Raw genomic sequence first — 6,000 nt, forward strand, 5'->3', positions numbered from 1 at the left:
AGGAGAAACTCTCCCACTGACATAGCCCTATCTACATCAGTGGTTAGGTTGATATAACTACATTGTTCAGGGGGGTGAAAAATTCGTAGTTATACTGATAGACTTGGCCATAGGGACATCACACAAACCCAAAGACAGTGGAAGATTAAACTCACAATTACAAAATCCCCAGTCAAAGGTTATTTGTTATATATATTATGGTAGCTCCTTGGGGCACCATTGTGCTAGGTACCGTACAAGAGTTAGTATCTGCTAATGGATGTCCCAAACAAGCATAAAGAAAAGGGGACATACCACATTTCAAATGACTATGAATTCTCCTCTTATCCTGTTTATTATGTGGAGCATTCATTGAACACATTAAGTTAGACTGGGAAGTGTGAATCAAACATGCAGATCACTTGAGGGAGGCTCTCTTTTAAGACTGCACAAAATGAAACATATACTAGAAAAGAAATTTGGTCCAAACCTATGAAGATTTAGATGAACAGCAGGACTCAGCGTATAACAGATACATACTAGTCAGAAGCAGATATAAAAGATACTCTCCTTCCCCTCAAAGGGTTCTGGCACAGTGGCCTTTCTAGGAAAGTCAGCTCTTGGCTCCGGGGAGGGAAGACAGGCTGGACTTCCCACAAGGACTCTAATGCTGGATCCCACTTTAGGACAGTTCCCTCTCCTCTAAAACAACTCTAACCGGCCTTGGCAGATATCTAGTAAATATACAATTCTTCCTGATTGTTTCCCTGCTCACTTACTGAACTCACTAGCTACTGATGAATGCATTTTCAAGGCTTTGCACATTACAAATAAGAATTTCAGTCCATTACTTCCACAAAAGAACTATCTTTTTTTCTACTGGGAATGCAAAGTGCTGGGCTTGTAATTGCATCCAATCTTTTAAGTCATCCCCACCCCAGTACTGTACTCCAGGGATACAAAGTCACTAAATGACCCCCACAAGGCCTTCCCGGCTCCCTATGTCATTGATTCACTATAATTTTGAAGAGCAGTTTACACTTCATTTTGGAGCCCTTCCCTGTCAGCCACAGTAGTTCCAGCTGGAACAGCAAAAAGATTGCTCTGGAAATACTGGCAACAGATCAGCAAAGTTCAAGTCTGAAAGTAATAAGAATGTACATTCTTCACCCTAACCTACTAGACGTACAGCACTGCCATTCCTGAAAAACCAGGAATCCCAACTTTTCCTAGAAAGTTGGATCATTACCTGGTTAAGTCATAATGTGGACTTAACGCCAGAATTAGCCATGCTCTAGTATATTCCTGAATTTTTTTCAATCTGCATACATGCACACAAGTTTAAACTTAACTCTTTGTTCAAAGTACCTAGTGCATACCACTTTTTAAAATTGTTGTTATAACAAAAACAAGTACATTCTAAGTCCCACCATACAGAACAAGTACTATACATCAGAAAAGACTTAGGCCTGGTCTACACTAGAAAATTAGGTCAGCATAACTACATCAATCAGATGTGCGAAAAATGCACATCCCTGAGTGGTTTAGTTAAGCCAACCTAAGTCCCCATGCAGACAGTGCTAGGTCGACTGAAGAATTCTTCTGTAAGCCTAGATACCGCCTCTAGATGGGGATTACCTACACCAACAGGAGAATCCTTCCCATCAGAGTAGGTAGCATCTACACTGAAGCTACAGTGGCACAGCTGTGCCACCGTAGTGTTTTAAGTGTAGACAAGCACTAAGATTTACACAATCCTTGGATTCCAAAGGATTAACTGCAATATTCCCAGCACACACATTTTTACAGCACATGTATGGCACTGTTAGACACAGTACCCAAACCAATTCCTCCCAGAACTATGGTCACCTCATTCAAGTATTCTGTTTTAAATCAACGAAGCGTGCAAGAGAAAGGGCAAGATCATAAACTGTGTAAATTGTAAGGTCGTATCTACACTACAATTTATGCTGGCAAAACTTACGTCGCTCGGGGGTGTGAAAAAAACCACCTCCCTGAGCATCATAAGTTTTGCTGGCATAATTGATAGTGTGCACATCACCATGTCGCCGGGAGAGCTTCTCCCACCAACACAGCTACTCCTGCTCATTGAGGTGGTTTTATTCTGTCGATGGGAGAGCTCTCTCCCCATCAGCATAGAGCGGCTATACGAGTGGTCTTAAAGTAGTACAGATGCATCGGTTCAGTTATGCTGCTCTAAATTCATTAGTGTATACATGGCCTAACTGTCAAGAAGTGCCCCTATGCTACAGGTGAGGATACTTATTAGAGCAGCCCTAATTCTCATCTTTTCCCTTGAATAAGCCAGTTGACAATTTCAATCCTAAATTGCTTTCCAGGAACTGGTAGAACAGAGTGGAGTGATTTAATCATTAATTTAAACCACTTTTTAAAAAATCATTATTTAAATCAGGTTGAGGACTTGTGAAACTAATCTGAAAACTTGTGCTATTGCAACTACAGATTAAAATTTATAATGAATTAAATGATAAATGCAGTTTTTTTAATGCCATTCCTGGCAGGGTACCTTATTTGAATTTTATGAAGCTGCTACACAAAATATAAAATATTGTAAATTAAGGCCCTGATTCTGCTCACACTTAAATATGCATGTAACTTTACAAACCTAAATAGTAACTGACTTCAGTGATATTATTCATGTGTTTAAAATTAAGGGTAAAGTTAAGAGCTAAAATGTTTTCTTTGTTTTTGTTTTTTATTAAAAATTTCTCTGTTAAACCATATCTACACCATGGCACAACAGTGTAATCCACAGAGCAGAGGCAGCCCTCTGCAACAGTTTTCCCATCGCTGTACGAGTGGCACCGCCCCGACTGGCAGTAGCTAGGTCAACGGAAGCAGTCTTCTCTTGGCCTAGCTGCATCTACATAAGTCATAAGGCATTAGGTAGGCTTGGGATAGCTACAACACTCGTGTATGGATTTTTCACACCCCTGACAACCACTGCAATGTCAACCAAAGTTTTAAGCCTTAGTGGCCAAAAAATAAAAAAAAAAAGTCACCTCAGAACAAAATCGCTTCAATTTATTAACAAAGTTATTGTGAATACAGGCCAAAATATTGAAGCCTAAAGTTAGGCTCCTAAGCCCATATTTAAGCACTAAAGATTGGATTTTCAAATGCCTCTAAAGGACTTTGGGATCACAAGTTCCACCGACTTCTAATTGCAAATCCTGACAAAGTATAGTCTGGTCAAATTATTTCAACTTTTTTGACTTGTGGAACTTCAATATACTGGAAGATGTCACTGGCAGCAAGAACAGTGCAAGATATTTGCTTATCAGTTTTGTGTTGTTCTCACAGTAAGGATGATAATGAAGCACTCAATTGGTTGTTTTCAGCATAGATAAGCATTGTAAATGTGAAACTTCTTAGAAAAAAATTGTGTACAATCTGAAATTTTACTAACGTCAGGAAACAAGTACAAAAGATTCATTTAGTAACTGAAAATTATAAAATGAGAAGTGAAAACTAGAAACAAATTTTAAAGAAATTTATATAAGAAAGGAAAGAAAATCTTATGAAGCTGCACAATTTACTGTGAATTAAATTACATTGTGGTGGGATAAGTGGGTGGAGCTTAGAAGAGCATCACCAATTATTTCCAGTTCAATTCCAGCCAGACAAAACTCTACTTACCTGCACTTACTGCAAACATTAAATAATTATTTTTTAAAACTATCAATATTTTACTTGCCTATCAAAAAAAAGGAATGCTTACTCACTCAAGTAAAATTTTGTAAGGCCTGCTTAAAATATTAAATCATTCAGTTGTCTAGATTTAAATTTCTAGGAAATAAAACTCAAAATAGCTGTTACCCAATCATGACAAAACTTTATTGAAACTCAGGAAAAAAAAAATAGCACAATGAAAAGGTGATGCTCCAATTTCAGCTGCCCCATTTCTCAGGCCATAGATTTCCAAATTAATTCCTACATACATAACTGAAAAGAAATATTAAGGACTTCTCTACAACCAAAAGTTATACTGCTTTAACTATGCCTGTATAATTAAAGCAGTACACAAAGAGAGAGAGTGTGGAATATATACTTATATGAGTGGATACACTTATACCAGTACAGCTTACTCCCATATGGGAAGGGGAATAAGCTAAATCAGGAGACATCTTTTATACTGGTACAACTGAGTCAACACTAGCAATTGTACTGATTTAACTATTTTGGTACAAAAATCATACCCTTAACTGAAACAGTTAAAATTGATACAAAAACTGTGCAGACCTGGGTTTAGATGCTCCAATGCCCACTACAAAACACTACTATACTTTCTGCAAAGAGAGACAGCATAATACTTAATCAGTTCCACACACCCATCAGATGGCAAGGAGAAGAAAGTGATTGGAAAAGGTGAGTCTCCCCTTTGCCGGAGGCTGGCATTCACATCCCCACCCAAAGCAGGTGGGGAGAAGATGAAGTATTAGGCGAGGGTAAGTGCTTCAGGGATACGTGGAGCACTCAGGCACAAGAAGGGGTGAGACATGAAGTCACCTCAGCCGTAGGTGTGAACAGCAGGTGAAGAAGGCGTGGGGAGATACATGGGGAGGTGAAACTCCTCCCTCCCAGCAGATGGATAGGCTAAGTGCATGGGGGGTGCTGAAACCCCACTAGCGGTCGGCAGAGAATCACCCTGCCAAGAAGTCGAAATGAAGCATCCCCCCGCCCCCTCGTAGGGACTGGCGAGAGAAATAACACCTGCTCCACCCCGTGGGTGGGTGACAGTGATGGGGGCGGGGGAAGGCTATAGCCCCCTACGAATGGGGGAGGGGAAGCCCCCACCTGACTGGGGGGAGGGGCAATGACCCTGGTAAGGCGAAGCCTGACACACGGGCGAGAGGAGAGGAGGGGCGAGAAGTAAGACCCCTCCCCACACACCCGCATGTCTGTGGAAGCCCCCCTCCCGGCAATAGGGGAAACACCCGGCGGCGGAAGGGACTGATTGGGGGCGGCCCCGTGCGAGGCGGGAGAGGGAAGCCGAGCCCCCCCGGCCGGTGTCTGAGGTGAATTCCCCCGGCGCCGAGGTCTGGGCAGAGGAGCGGCCTATGAGGCTGCGCCGGGGGCCGCGCTGTGCCCGCTCCCCGCGGTACCTGCCCGATGCCCCGCTGGGTCCCCGCCGTTGCTCCCGGCCCCTGCGCTGGGCCCCGCACACACCGCGGCGGCGGCGATTGCTATGGCGGGCACACACTTTCCGCGTCACCGCGCTGCAGCGCCGTCGCGGCGCGCGAAGGGAAGAAGCTCGCGCTCAGCCTCTTGGGAAACATAGTTCGGGAGCAAACGACTCCAGTGCGCAGGCGTCTCTGCTCCATGGTGGGGGAGCCCAAGGGAGGCTGGGAGTTGTAGTTCTACCCGTGGTTGTAGGCTCTATTCATCGTTTTCAGAGTAGGGGGACAACACCTGCCCCACGCCACCCCAGTTCCAAAAGAATGTGGCAGCGGCCTCCTCCTTCTGTGCCCATCCTATGCCCCTGCCCACCATATACATGGTCCCCACAGTGCCCCCTTCTCACTGGGTCTGGCCTAAATGGCATCCCAGCCCCTCTGCCCCCACTGTCTAGCCAAATCCACCCATCAGGCAAAGTCCTGCACTTGCAAAACTGCATCCCCACACAGAGGTCAGGCAGGTTCAGCATGGGAAGGAGTGAGGCAGGATTCCAAGCTAGGACAGGAGAGCTAACAGATACTATGCACTGATAAATCCCTGCACTAGGGTTACCATACGTCCGGATTTTCCCGGACATGTCCAGCTTTTTGGTCCTCAAATCCCCGTCCGGGAGGAATTTCCAAAAAGCCGAACATGTCCGGGAAAATAGGGAGGCATGGTAAGGGGACCCCGAGTGCGAGTGGCTGCAGCAAAACTTACAACTCCCGCAATCTGCCGTGGCACAGAGGTGGCGGCGGCATCCGAGCGCGCAGCCGCCTCCTCCCCGGGCTCCAACTTTCCCAGCTCCCGCTGCTCTCCACC

General features: G+C 44.5%; 1 protein-coding gene across 1 annotated transcript in view; it reads right to left on the bottom strand.

The window, feature by feature from the left end:
• DCAF1 (DDB1 and CUL4 associated factor 1) overlaps positions 1-5,212 on the bottom strand; it is a 99,404-nt gene extending 94,192 nt beyond the window's left edge. Inside the window, exon 1 of the mRNA XM_024205671.2 lies at positions 5,127-5,212. The gene's annotated coding sequence lies outside the window, so the exon portion shown is untranslated. The remainder of the gene's footprint in view (positions 1-5,126) is intronic.
• Positions 5,213-6,000: the final 788 nt, after the last annotated feature.

This window comes from Terrapene carolina, unplaced genomic scaffold, assembly GCF_002925995.2.
Source record: "Terrapene carolina triunguis isolate 2854851 unplaced genomic scaffold, T_m_triunguis-2.0 Scaffold232, whole genome shotgun sequence".
Classification (NCBI taxonomy): Eukaryota; Metazoa; Chordata; order Testudines; family Emydidae; genus Terrapene; species Terrapene triunguis.